General features: G+C 42.0%; 1 protein-coding gene across 2 annotated transcripts in view; it reads right to left on the bottom strand.

The window, feature by feature from the left end:
* Nucleotides 1–14,638, bottom strand: part of PDE4B (phosphodiesterase 4B) — a 663,597-nt gene that overhangs the window by 152,523 nt on the left and 496,436 nt on the right. The gene's annotated exons all lie outside the window — the stretch shown is intronic.

Here is a 14,638-nt window from a genome sequence, read left to right as displayed (position 1 = left end):
CATTCATACTCAAGTTTAAGCACAGAAAAAGACTTTAATCTAATAATGCCAAATAGGCCTTCAGGGCAGCAGAGCTTTCTTTCTGGAGGAGAGAGGATGCAGCTATTGACTCAAGAGGAGGAGTATCTTTGAGATTTCTGGTCAGTCTCCTTCACTCTGGAATGGTACCCTCAAGTCCAGATTTATTTGAACCATTTCTGAGCAATGACCACACAGGAGGAAGCGGTAGACATTCTGTCTATTTTGTCTCTCCCAGTCCTGGTATTACCTTGGGTACTTTGTCTTTCCCATGCTTTCCACCATCCTGTCTATATTTTCCCTGCATGCACAACTTCAGACTGGCAGTAACCCTCTTGCCTAGCATTTCTCTAGACCACTCACTGCCCTCCAGCTAACGCTCTGCAGAAAGGCGTTGGAGAAGTTACAGGATGCTCTCTTTTCCAGGCTGGACCACTACTGTGGTCATCCAGCTGCCTTGATTTATTTCTCCATTTGTGATTCTTTTTCTTCACTAGTTCTTACAGCCTATGTTCTTGTGGTGGATGCTTTTAGTTTACAGATAGCTTTCTCATTTATTATTTCATTTACAACTCTTATTATGACCCTGTGAACTCCACAGTATGATTCCACTCTACATTTGAGGAAGATGAGGCTTTGAGAGATTTTAAGTGCCTGCACGAAGGCGCAGGTTAGTAAATGTGCAAGGAGAATTGGAAAATCCAAGTTTTCCAACTCAGTCTTCTACAACCTCAGACTTCTGTAATCACAGAGCTCCTGAATGGCTTTCTGGGTAGAGTGAAATTTCCTTTCAGTCTCTACATTCAGACAAAAGTTGTGTTTGGTATGTAGAGAGTCAGTCGGATTATGAGCAACCCTGGCCGTTATCTGGAGTGAAGGCAGGGGAGGCAGCAAATTATGCTGAAGCTTAGGTTTCACTGAAACAAGGAAAGAAGAAATGAGAGAATCCGGGGTTACAATGCTTCCCCAGAGACCATTCCGAGAAGCTGCTGATTTTAGCCAACCCACAGACTCTAGGTGTCTGATAAGAAGCAGCAAGTGAGAATCTCCCATGAAAAGGACAAGGAAGAGCCATAACAATCCAATATATGTATTTGGGCTTTCATGGTACTGCAGATGGATTTTCACAGCAGGCTCATGGTCTGGGATGGGACGGTCTTTCAGACTCTGCAGGCAAGCAGGCAGGTGGGCAATCACTCACACATTTCAGCCTGTTTGCCAGCCTGCCCGGAGGTAAACCTATGTTGTAAGGCAAATATATTGCAGCAAGTGAAAATATAATGTCAGCTGACTTACAAATTTCCCTTGGGTGAGATCTATACTAGTCGTTGAGCAAAATAAAGAGCTCCTTTGTGGATAAGGACTTCTTTGTGCCACCTGGAGCCTGTAGTACGACTAGGTCTTGACGTCGGCTCTGAACTCTTCTTTAAGACAAAGACGGCAGGCTCTTAATAGGTAAAGATGGGACTACATAAAGCTTAAGAGTGGGCATAAGCTTTGAACTTCTATGAGTAACCATGCGGTAATTCATTTGGTCTCTGTCTATATATCCTTAATTGGTATTAAAACACTGAAATACTTTGGTAACGGCTGGCAGCCAGCCCTTGCCCCCAGACCCTCCAGGAGCTGCTGGACCTCCTGGTTATCCAGTAACTAAAGGGTTGATGTCTGGAACAGCAGGGGGCCTCCAGCTTCAGCACGGTGGCCTGTGTCCATTTAGTTGGTCAGTGTCCATGTGGTACCAGTCATTAAATATTATGAATGTCACTTCTGTGTATATCTGTGCTAAACTCTTAGAAGAGTTGCCAAGTGGGTATGCCTACCAAACTCTCAGAACTTTTTCCATTGAGGGTTTCCATCAGGGCTCAATCTGCCCTCTTTCCTGCTGCAGGCAGGAACTCCTAGTGGGAAGAAAACAACTCCACAAGTATTACCTTTTAAGTAGATGTCACAAAGCATGTGCCCCCCAATTTTTGTATCCAGGAGGTTTGGTCCTGCCAGGTAAGCAGGGACTAGACCCAGACCCTAAAACTCTCTCCCTGTTGCTTCCCTTTGTTTCCTTTTTTCTTTTTTACCCTGCCTAAATTCATAGAAGAGCTTGCCAGAATTCAGAAGCCAAAGAAGAATTCCCTGGGGGCAAAGAAGCAGTTTCAGGGAGACAAAGGGCCTTTCATATTCCCTGGGGCATGTTTCAAAGCAACCAACACAGATGTACAACTTAGGAACAAACATGAATCACCAACCAGACACCAGCCCCAGTCACAGCAAAATTAGCAGGCAGACATCACAATGCATCCCACAGAGCCAGGGTGGGAAGAGGGGTGTGGGCAAGGGCAAGACGCAGGACAGACTTAACAAGCAAAACAAATATACCACACAAACTGAAATACAATTAGGGGGAAAGCGGAATCTGAAATATCGGAAACAAACGTACAAAAGGGTGATTATTTATTTAGGGTTCTTTGCTTCTTCCTTAATCAGCACCCATATTTCACCTTTGCGTGCATGCTGTCACTTCAGTAATGTCCAACTCTTTGTGATTCCATGGACTGTAGCCCACCAGGTTCCTCTGTCCATGGGATTCTCCAGGCAAGAATACTGGAGTGGGTTGCCAGGCCCTCCTCGAGGGGAACTACCTGACGCAGGGATCGAACCTGCATCTCTGACATCTCTTGCATTGGCAGGCAGGTTCTTTACCACTGGTGCCACCAGGGAAGCTATATTTCACCTTTGGGCTACATTATATTAAAAAATATTATCATAAAAGTAACTAAGGATGTGATATAAAATGTAAACAACGGAGAAAAAACATTAGCAGTTTAACTTTTTTTTTCTGAGTATTAATATTTTTCCTGCAGGCTTAAATCATGATTTTTTTCACAAGTTTTTTTTTTTCTTCACATACTGCACCATTTCCAGAATCATCATTTTCCATGTCTATGGAACTTAACGGTTCACCCAGAAGTTGTTCCAAACCTCTTGAAGCATTTTCCCTATTGTAGGCCATTAATTTACAATTTTAAATAACACGATCATTGATATCTCTGAGCTTACAAGTACTTCAATATTTGGATGAGTTCACTGAGAAGTTTCGGATAGATTGAGAGGATGTCATGCACAGGCTTCTGGATATTTGATGGTACCTGCCCATACCCATGGAGCAGGCAATGGCACCCCACTTCAGTACTCTTGCCTGGAAAATCACATGGATGGAGGAGCCTGGTAGGCTGCAGTCCATGGGGTCACTAAGAGTTGGACACGACTGAGCGACTTCACTTTCACTTTTCACTTTCATGCATTGGAGAAGGAAATGGCAACCCACTCCAGTGCTCTTGCCTGGAGAATCCCAGGGACGGGGGAGCCTGGTGGGCTACCGTCTATGGGGTCGCAGAGAATCGGACATGACTGAAGCTACTTAGCAGCAGCAGCAGCAGCAGCAGCAGCAGCAGCAGCAGCCCATATCGAGCATATGGACCGAAACAGTATGAAAAGCAGCCTTTTCCCAAGGATCGGAAACAAGCTCCCCACCACCAGTCCTGCCCTCTGACGTCCAGGATTCTGTATGCTGCCGTCCCTTGTGATTCTGCATGCTTTGGCAGATCACTCGGGCCTGAATCAATCACTTGTTATCTAAGACCTCATATTTTAACAACTTTTTCCTGCTTTGATTCTAGAGGTCTCAGCTTCCCAAAGCAGTGGTGGTAGTGGGTGATGCTGTGTGTGGGAGCTGGTGCTCCCCTTAACTGGAATGCCCTTCTCCCCACTGTTTCCAATAAGTCACTACTTCAAATTCAGCTCATACACCTCCTCCAGTAATTATTTTCTAACATTGCAGCTACCAGTTCAATCTAGATACATACTCCTTCTTTGTGCTCCACTAGAAGGCAATGGCACCCCACTCCAGTACTCTTGCCTGGAAAATCCCATGGATGGAGGAGCCTGGTGGGCTGCAGTCTGTGGGGTCGCTAACAGTTGGACACGACTGAGTGGCTTCACTTTCACTTTTCACTTTCATGCATTGGAGAAGGAAATGGCAACCCACTCCAGTGTTCTTGCCTGGAGAATCCCAGGGATGGGGGAGTCTGGTGGGCTGCTGTCTATGGGGTCGCACAGAGTTGGACACGACTGAAGCAACTTAGCAGCAGCAGGAGCAGAAGATGCCTTTATAGCAATACATGATCACAATACTTGTGGTCTCTATCTAATTCTCCCTTTACTTAACCATCCTCTTATCTAGCTGCTCCCCAATAGATTCTTAACCCCCGAAAAAGAAGGAACCAAATATTACTCACTTTTGTATCCCGGGCATCTGGATTTGTTGTTTTTGTTTACTCGCTAAGACCTGTCCAACACTTAGTGACCCCATGAACATATTTCATCAGGCTTCTCTGTCCATGAGATTTTCTAGGCAAGAATACTGGAGTGGGTTGCCATTTCCTCCTCCAGGGAATCTTCCTGACCCAGGAACTGAACCCATGTTTCCTGTACTGACAGGCGATTCTTTTGCACTCATCTCACATGCTAGCAAAGTAATGCTCAAAATTCTCCAAGCGAGGCTTCAACAGTACAGGAACCAAGAACTTCCAGATCTTCAAGCTGGATTTAGAAAAGGCAGAGGAACCAGAAATCAAATTGCCAACATCTGCTGGGTCACAGAAAAAGCAAGAGAGTTCCAGAAAAATGTCTACTTCTGCTTTATTGACTATGTCAAAGCATTTTGACATATGGATCACAACAAACTGGAAAATTCTGAAAGAGATGGGAATACCAGACCACCTGACCTGCCTCCTGAGAAATCTGTTTGCAGGTCAAGAAGCAACAGCTAGAACTGGACATGGAAAAACAGACTGGTTCCAAATTGAGAAAGGAATATGTCAAGGCTGCATGTTGTCACCCTGTTTATTTAACTTATATGCAGAGTACATCATGTGAAATGCTGGGCTGGATGAAGCACAAGCTGGAATCAAGATTGCTGGGAGAAACATCAATAACCTCAGACATGCAGATGACACCACCCTTATGGCAGAAATCAAAGAGGAACTAAAGAGCCTCTTGATGAAAGTGAAAGAGAGTGAAAAAGCTGGCTGAAAACAACATTCAGAAAACTAAGATCATGGCATCCAGTTCCATCACTTCATGGCAAATAGATGGGGAAACAATGGAAATAGTGGCAGACTTTATTTTTGGGGGGCTCCAAAATCGCTGCAGATGGTGACTGCAGCCATGAAATTAAAAGACGCTTACTCCTTGGAAGAAAAGCTATGACCAACCTAGATAGCATATTAAAAAGCAGAGACATTACTTTGCTGACAAACGTCTGTCTAGTCAAAGCTATGGTTTTTCCAGTGGTCATGTATGGATGTGAGAGTTGGACCATAAAGAAAGCTGAGTGCTGTAGAATTGATGCTTTTGAACCATGGTGTTGGTGAAGACTCTTGAGAGTCCCTTGGACTGCAAGGAGATCCAACCAGTCAATCTTAAAGGAAATGAGTCCTGAATATTCATTGGAAGGACTGATGTTGAAGCTGAAGCTCCAATATTTTGGTCACCTGATGAGAAGAACTGACTCACTGGAAAAGACCCTGATGCTGGGAAAGACTGAAGGCAGGCGGAGAAGGGGAAGACAGAGGATGAGATGGTTGGATGGCATTACTGACCGGATGTACATGAGTTTGAGCAAGCTCCGGGAGTTGCTGATGGACAGGGAAACCTGATGTGCTGCAGTCCAGGGGGTCGCAAAGAGCCGGACACGACTGAGCGACTGAACTAGGCCAAGGGATCTGGATTAGAGCCTTATAAATAGCAGGTCTTTAAAAATGCTGGCTGAACCAACAAAAGAATACTGCAATTCACTATGAAATGTTTCTCATGTACCTTCCCTCTTCCTGCCTCCCTACCCTCAATCTCAATTCCCACTGGCAGGTGTTTCTGCTGTTTCCTTCAAATGAGTCTATGCAGGTGCGGCATTAACTTTTTTGATAAGTTTTGTGAGACAATGACCTAAAAGTAAAAATAAATAAATAAAAAGCATTGTTCTCCCTGAACAAAACAAGTTTATACAGAAAAATCACTGGCTTAGATGTTCGAGACGGTGATAGCTTTATGACAAACCCCCATGATGAGAAAAGCCTTCCTATACCAGCTTCTGTCTGCCATCTTCTCATCTCTTTCTTTTTAATAAAAGCAGGAACCTTCTCTGCCCTTCTTTCTCCCCTAACGGATTCCATTCCCTGGGAGTCCACGCAAAGCCAGCCCTGTACTGGTGCTAACAGGGAGCCAGCAGGTGGCAGAAGACAGCTACAGCTTCCCCAGCCTCCAACTGGAGAAGGTGGGGCTGCTTGCCAGTCTCCAAGGGAGAAATAGGACTGAAGCCTTATTCATAAGCCTGGGAGGAAAAGTCGGGGATAAAGAACAGAAGCGCAAGGTGTACAGGAAACCTTTTATTACACCAAGAGAAGCTGTACTTTCAAGTTAAGCCAGGTGGTTGCAGAATTGCCTGCAATTGTCCCCAGGGTGGTTGTTTCTAGATCCCTAATTACCTGTGCATACCCCAATTTCTGTAACAAAGAGTCTTGAAGCAACATCCTAGGAATCATTCATTTCTGAATCAGAGCAGACTTTTCTTTGACAACTCATTCCTTCTCTAGGTAATATGTCATCGAATTTTCACTACTCTGGGCTGATTTTCCTCCCCTCATTTCCAAAAGGAGAAAACAGAAGGCTCCAAAATGTGAAACTTCATTTGAAAAATCCCCAGACGTGGCCTCTTTTAATTACATCCTGTCAACTGTATCAGGGCCCTCTGTTCCGTGTCCCCACAGACCCTTTCTGATCCCAGAACCTACCACGCTGGATTGGATTTCTCTGTTTACTTATCTTTCTCACTCCACTAGACTGTGACCTTGAAGCAGGGAGTAAGCCTTATTCATTTTGTATTCCTAAGGCTTAGAACTGAGTTTCATGCTAGAAGGCATCCTACAAACATTTATTGAATGAATACATCTCACCAGTTTTTATCTCTTATCTGACAAAAAGCCATTTCTATTTGGATTAAAACCTCCAGCAGGTAAAACCTCAGAGGAGTCCCCAGATGGAATCGTGAGAATCCACTTTCCCCAACCTCCCTGGAGTGTGTCAGGAACTCCATGCCAGGAGTTGCAGCTTTGGAGAACTAATTTGTGTATCATAAGGTATATATTTGGCTATTGTGTATGTTTGTATGTGTGTGTTTGGGGGTAGTGGTATATTCTTGAAAAATGCAGTGTTTCTTTAAAGTTCTGTTGAAAAATATTTCCCTCAGTTATACTCAGAAGCTAACACCTTCTAATGCTTGCTTTTCACTTTGATAAAATATGCCATTCCCTTACATACTTAGATTAGCTATCACCTCAATGTGCTATCTGTTCCCTATGGATGGGGAAGCTGCACAGGGGCATGCATTTTGCCCATAGCGACAGTGACCCACCTTTATAGAATTAATTTGCAAGCTGCAGTGAGTCCTAATTTCAAATGAAGGACTTAACTGTGCAAAATCACAGCCAGCACGAGGCAGAGCCCATGTCTCTGCTGAAAGCAGGCAGATCTCTGGCTATAGTTACAGCAGAAAATCCCAGTCTTGCCCTAAAAATCCAGTTCCGAAGTCTTGACTTCCCTCCCATAGAGTAGGAAAGAGAACTATTATGTTCAGCTCATCAGAATTGCAAAAGCAGCTTAGCATGGCTTTCCTTTTCTCCTAGGACCTTTGAAAATTACATCCACTGCAATACTCCAAATTTACTTTCCCCACAGAGAGGTTTAGACTGAGGGAGCAGAGTAGTGCCAAAGAGCCCTGGGATTCTGGAGCCCTGGCTTCCAGTTCCTGCTCTGGGGAAAAATAACTTGACATGAAACAGGGACTCTCTGCATGCACCCCTACATCCAAGCCTTAGTCTTTCCCCACTGAAATGAATGAAGACATGAATCCATAGAAGAGCTCTAAGGTGTGTCTGAGATCAAATATCTTATGTGTATGCTTGCGTGCTAAGTTGCTTCAGTTGTGTCTGACTCTTTGCAACACTATGTACTGTAGCCTGCCAGGCTCCTCTGTCCATGGGATTCTCCAGGCAAGAATACTGGAATGGGTTGCCATGCCCTCCCCAGGGGATCTCCCCAACCCAGGGATTGAACCTGTGTCTCTCATGTCTCCTACATCGGCAGGTGGGTTCTTCACCACTAGTGCCACCTAAACATATCTTGCAGAGATTTCCAAAACAAAAGAAATATTGGTTCTCAAGAGTGATTTGGTGTGGTTTTATATTGTTGTGATAATTCATTCATTTAACAAATATTTATGAAACAAGGAGTTATTTGAGACCTTAGAATTCAACAATGTGTAAGACAGACAAGGTCCTTGTGGGGAGGGATGGACAATAAATAAATCAAATGTGATAATTTCAGAGAGTGATAAAAGCTATGGAGGAGATAAAGCATAATAGTATGGCAGACATAGGTATAGAGAAGAATGTTTCTGGTTCGGGTGTCAGCAGGCCCACTCTAGACAGCTGCATAGACTGTCTATACTGGGCACACCATCCACCTTCCTCAGATGGTGTCCTTTGAGGTGAAACCAGAAGGAGGTAGTAACAAACTGTGTTATTGGTTTTTTTCCCAATCTCCATTTACACACCCTTTTAAACTTAAAAAATCGGATCAAATGATATTTGGGGTTAAATATGGTGCCATTTAGTAAGCTAGTAATATAATTTTCCTTTTCCCTGAGTTCAGTTAGTTGTTCCATTGTTTCATACAGCCATCTCTGCATTGTTATCTATCTATTGATGTATCTCTACACTAGCACTTGTCCAGCAGAATTTTTAGCAATCTCATCTGCCCACAAAGGGCTGTGAAACTCAGAGACACAGAACTTCTTTTTCATATTATTTATCCATTGCTAAGGGTCATGCCTATCAGAAGTACGTAGCAAATGTCTAATGGATAAACAAAATGAAGAAATGAATGGTTTGAAATCAAGTATCTTATTCTGACTCCTCTTTGATGCCCTCCACAGACTGCACAGATGTACTTCTCCAACAAAAGCAAATGTAAATGGTGTGAGGATGTAGAGTCATCTCCTGCCCTCTGCTGTGATCACCCTGAAAAGAATGAGTTTGTTACCAAATACCACCTGCAAAGAAGGCTGTAATACTTTCCATAAGGCACCGAGCCCAGTGTGTTAGTCATTCAGTTATGTCTGATTCTTTGTGAACCCGTGGACTGTAGCCCTCCAGGCTCCACTGTCCATGGAATTCTCCAGGCAAGAATACTGGAGTGGGTTGTCATCTCCTTCTCCAGGGGATCTTCCTAACCCAGGGATCAAACCTGGGTCTCCTGCATTGCAGGTGGACTCTTTACTGTCTTAACCACCGGGGAAGCCTAAGAAAAAGGCAAATGATCCTGCTTGTCAATGATCATCCTCATTCCTTGATGTTGATGGTGTTAGGGACGGAAATGACATGAATATTCCTCTGGATGTTCCTTTGGCTGAGGAGTCTATGTTGCAAGTTCATTTATTTGTTGCTTGAGATCCTTTCTCAGGTTGTTAACATTTCACTACAGAAATGCATCAATTAAAAAAGTAATACCAATGCCTACTTTTTCTAATGGGATTATAAAATGAGGGTCATTTAAAAATATTTGTTTCAAATGTGTAGGAGCATATTTTAATGATCCTTTACTAACTTCACACTGTGCTATTTCTATATGATTTGATGCACAAGAAAACTAGGACCAAATATAAACAGACCTACCTCATAATTACAAGAACATTATTTCTAACATGCTTACAAAGTGATCTGCCTGTCTATTTCCAGGTAAAAAATAATTTTCAGAAATAAAAATGTTATAAAGTATATGTTTCTCTATGTTTCCTAATTAGGGCTAAAATTTGGCAAACTCACTCTCAAACTTTTATCCACTAATACTTTCCAAGACAGAATAACAGTAAAGGCAGTGATTCTCAGGAAAGGTAGGGGTCTTCCAGATGAGAAGAATTCTCATTCTCCTGTGTGGGAATGTGTTTTGTATGTCAACTTTATAAAGCAGTGGTGTGGGAGGGTGGAGACTTACCATAAGGTTGAGAACTTACGTTTTTGTGTTGCTACTGACCTAGTTGCACTTGGGATGTACAATTTATCTTACCAGCTCAATATTTCTCAGTCTACATTCACTACTCTTCCTAAAAGGTTATTGTAAAAGATATTCAAATGGTGTCTTAACAAGATATAAATACTCTCATTTATAAGTTTGGTAGCCCTGTCAATTATAAACCCAATAATTAATGAAATAAAGCATTTATTAAGAAATACAGTGCCAGCTTCCAGTAGCTCAGAGGCAAGTGAAATCACCTTTGAGAGAAATGAGATTGATTTAGGAAAACCATTTTTTTACTCAACCAGTGATGGCCTCAAGAAACTGTTGCTTTCTTGTATAAATTCTCACATACCATCTGGAAACCAGTTACAGAATTCTGCTTGAAATCTATAGCTAAAATATTGTAGGTAAATGGTCACTTGGTATGCTTGTATATACCCCAGTAATGGGGGATATGTTAACCCCATGAGATACTGAATTTCACTTTTTCAAATTGTATTGATTTCATTATTTAAAACTTGGGCCAGAAAATTTGAATTTATTTTAATCTTTAGTCTAAACCTTCTCCATCCACTTACCTAGTCTTCCTCATTGTGGTAAATGAAGCCACCATCTATTCAGCTGAATCATCCATGATTTTACATCTTTCCCCAACTCCCTTTCCTCTTTTTCTGTTGATCAACAGGTCCTATCCTTCCTACCTCAAAACTGTACACTCTATCTCTGCTGCTACCACTGTTTCAGGGCATTAAAATCTCACTTGAACTAGCATAGCCACCCTACGAATCTCCTTGCTTATACCCTCCCTTCATCCTCCAAACCTTTCTCCACACACCAGCAAGAGCAATTCCTTAACACATACAGCAAATCATGTCATTGCACTTGGCATAAAATCCAAACTCCTTACCTGCATTACAAATCCCTACATAGTATTGCCCCTGCCACTGCCACCTCAGGTGGTACCACACTCCCCTCTTCTGCTCAGTATGATTCAGCTTCAAGGACTTCTCTTCTGTTCCAGAAAGATGTCAAAGCCTTTCCCACATCAGCAGTTTTGCATGTGTGTTTGTTCACTGGTATATTTTCTTTGCTTTGAATAGTCCCTGGCTTACAGAAAGTGCTGAACAAATATTTGTTGAATGAATGAATAAATGCTGCTCTTTGCTTATTATCTCCTCCACTCTTTGTATGGGTACCTTCTCATTCTTTACGCCTTGGATTAAGGCACCTACTAAAAATTCCTTCCCCAACCCATTGTTTAAATAGGGCCCCTTTGCATCACAGTACTACTACAATTTTTTTTGCTACATCTATTTGTCTGCTCATTGTTTTGAAATTGTCTTCCTCTTGCATAAAACTCCAAGCTTCATGAGGATCATTTGTTGTATTTACCAATGTATTAACTAGTGCCTGGCAATATTGCTAGTTGTGGATCAATGTCTATTCAGTGGATTAATGAATAAATAAATGAGTGTGTAAGTATATTAAACACCAACAATCAACTTATTGGTTCAAAGCAGATCCAACTAATTGCTATTTTAAAAACAATACTTCTTCATTATGAGAAGGACTCATTTATTGATCTCCTGTCATTGGCATTCGCCCACACGAATCCTTAGGAAGTTCAAATTGAAAATATCAGTTGGCATAAAAACTTGTTACAGGTTTGAAACATTTTTTTGTGATTATTACTCTGGACTTATTTCAGAAAATGAAACTAGTTCTAAGATCAAATTTCACAAGTCCTTGACCTTTTAGAGAGAACTTCAAGTAGGTGTTGAGGTCTGCACTGAGGCTGCCTTTCCAGTCCTAAGCTTGTGAAATGCCATTACTTAATATTTCAAGAACTTCGTATTTCAAAAAAAATACATTCTTTTGGGAACAAATAGGCTATATATCTCCTTTTTGGTGGAGGCAGGAGGGTGGAGGGAGTGGCAGTATGGTTTGCTATTAACTCAAATAATCATAAAATTGGAAATCATTGCCTCAGCCTCCGGTCTACAGAGCACTTAATAGTGTTTACGTCAGTTAACATCTGGCCTCCAAATGTTATCAGTCTTGAACATTGCACCTGCAGACAGCCTGGTATTTGAGTTTTAAATATGTTCTTTTGGAAAGGAGGGAGGGGTGAGAGAAGGAAGATAAGAGAAATAGAGGTAGAAAAATGAGGTCACAGGATCTTTTCTCCTTGACTTCGGTGGTAAAATTATAAAGGTGACACTTTTTTTTTCCTACAGATACAGTGTGTGTGGCCGGCTACGTGTTATGTGTTTGGTAGACATTAACTCATTTCATTGTTATAATCACTCTGTGGGGAAGATATTAACATGATTCTGTGGATGTGAAAACTGAAGTTCAAAGGGTTTAAATACTTTGCTGAAGACCACTCAGCTACTGAATGGTGGATCTTGGATTTAAACTCAGTTTGATTGGGACCATTAACAAATTCAATCAGCTCACTCCTATCAGTAAATCTCTGCTCAGTCTCTCCGCTTGTTACCATCAGTAAAGCTCCATGGTTATATGTGAAGTCAAGTCTTTTGTTCTGAACCCCACCCTTCCTCCCTATTCAAAGACTGTGCTGCTTTACTTGCTCCTGCATCATTTTCTATTTTGCATATCAGCAAATAATCAAACTTTTAAGATTCATATCTAAGTACAATAAAAAATCCACAATAAAAAATAACAAAAAGACTTCTACCAGATAAAATTTGAAACAATTCATCATCAGCAGACTTGAAGTATCAGTTCAGTTCAGTTCAGTCGCTCAGTCGTGTCTGACCCCATGAATCGCAGCACGCCAGGCCTCCCTGTCCATCACCAACTCTCAGAGTTCACTCAAACTCACGCCCATCGAGTCAGTGAGGTCATCCAGCCATCTCATCCTCGATTGCCCCCTTCTCCTCCTGCCCCCAATCCCTCCCAGTATCAGAGTCTTTTCCAATGAGTCAACTCTTCGCATGAGGTGGCCAAAGTATTGGAGTTTCAGCTTCAGCATCATTCCTTCCAAAGAATACCCAGGACTGATCTCCTTTAGAATGGACTGGTTGGATCTCCTTGCAGTCCAGGCGACTCTCAAGAGTCTTCTCCAACACCACAGGTCAAAAGCATCAATTCTTTGATGCTCAGCTTTCTTCACAGTCCAACTCTCACATCCATACATGACTACTGGAAAAACCATAGCCTTGACTAGACAGACCTTTGTTGGCAAAGTAATCTCTCTGCTTTTGAATATGCTATCTAGGTTGGTCATAACTTTCCTTCCAAGGAGTAAGTGTCTTTTAATTTCATGGCTGCAGTCACCATCTGCAGTGATTTTGGAGCCCCAAAAAATAAAGTCTGACACTGTTTCCACTGTTTCCCCTTCTATTTCCCATGAAGTGATGGGACCAGATGCCATGATCTTTGTTTTCTGAATGTTGACCTTTAAGCCAACTTTTTCACTCTCCTCTTTCACTTTCATCAAGAGGCTTTTTAGTTCCTCTTCACTTTCTGCCATAAGGGTGGTGTCATCTGCATATCTGAGGTTATTGATATTTTTCCCGGCAATCTTGATTCCAGCTTGTGCTTCTTCCAGCCCAGTGTTTCTCATGATGTACTCTGCATAGAAATTAAATAAGCAGGATGACAATACACAGCCTTGACGTACTCCTTTTCCTATTTGGAACCAGTCTGTTGTTCCATGTCCAGTTCTAACTGTTGCTTCCTGACCTGCATATAGGTTTCTCAAGAATAAGAAATGGTAAAGAAAATCCTTCAGGCAGAAGGAAAATATCAGATGAAACTTTGAATCTACACAAAAAAATGAAGGGTTTTTTGCTTCTTATTAAAATATCTGAAAAATATAATTGACTGAAAAGCCAAAAAATAATAATATATTTGATATTTACGACATGTAGAAGTAAGCCGTATAACAGTAAGTGCACAAAGGCAAAGGGAGAAATTGAAATTATTGTGGAAAAGTTATTATACTATAGGTACTGCTTAAAGGAAGACTGTGGTAAGCTAAAACTTATACTAGAATCTCCAAGTGAAAGTGTGAAAGTGTTAGTCGCTCAGTCAGGTCCGACTCTTTGCAACTCCATGGACTATAAAATATCTGAAAAATATAAGTGACTGAGAAGGCTCCTGAACCCGACCCTTCCTCCCTATTCAAAGACTGTGTAGAATTCTCCAGGCAAGAATACTGGAATGGGTAGCCATTACCTTCTCCAGGGGATCTTCCCGACCCAGGGATCAAACCTGGGTCTGCCGCACTGCATACAGATTCTTTACCATCTGAGTCACTAGGGAAGCCCTCAAGTAACCATTAATTTTTCTTTTGTTTAAATGAAGAGCTACACCTAAGGAAATAAGGTGGAAGCACAAAGTACTTAATTATCCAAAACAGAGCAGCTGTTGTTGTTTAGTTGCTCAGTCATGTCCAGCTCTTTGAGGCCCCATGGACTGCAGCACATCAGCCTTCCCTGCTCCTTCTCTGTCTTCCAGAGAA

This window comes from Ovis canadensis, chromosome 1, assembly GCF_042477335.2.
Source record: "Ovis canadensis isolate MfBH-ARS-UI-01 breed Bighorn chromosome 1, ARS-UI_OviCan_v2, whole genome shotgun sequence".
Taxonomy (NCBI): Eukaryota; Metazoa; Chordata; class Mammalia; order Artiodactyla; family Bovidae; genus Ovis; species Ovis canadensis.
The sequence above is the reverse complement of the archived record's forward strand: the minus strand, read 5'-3'. Positions and strand labels throughout refer to the sequence as shown.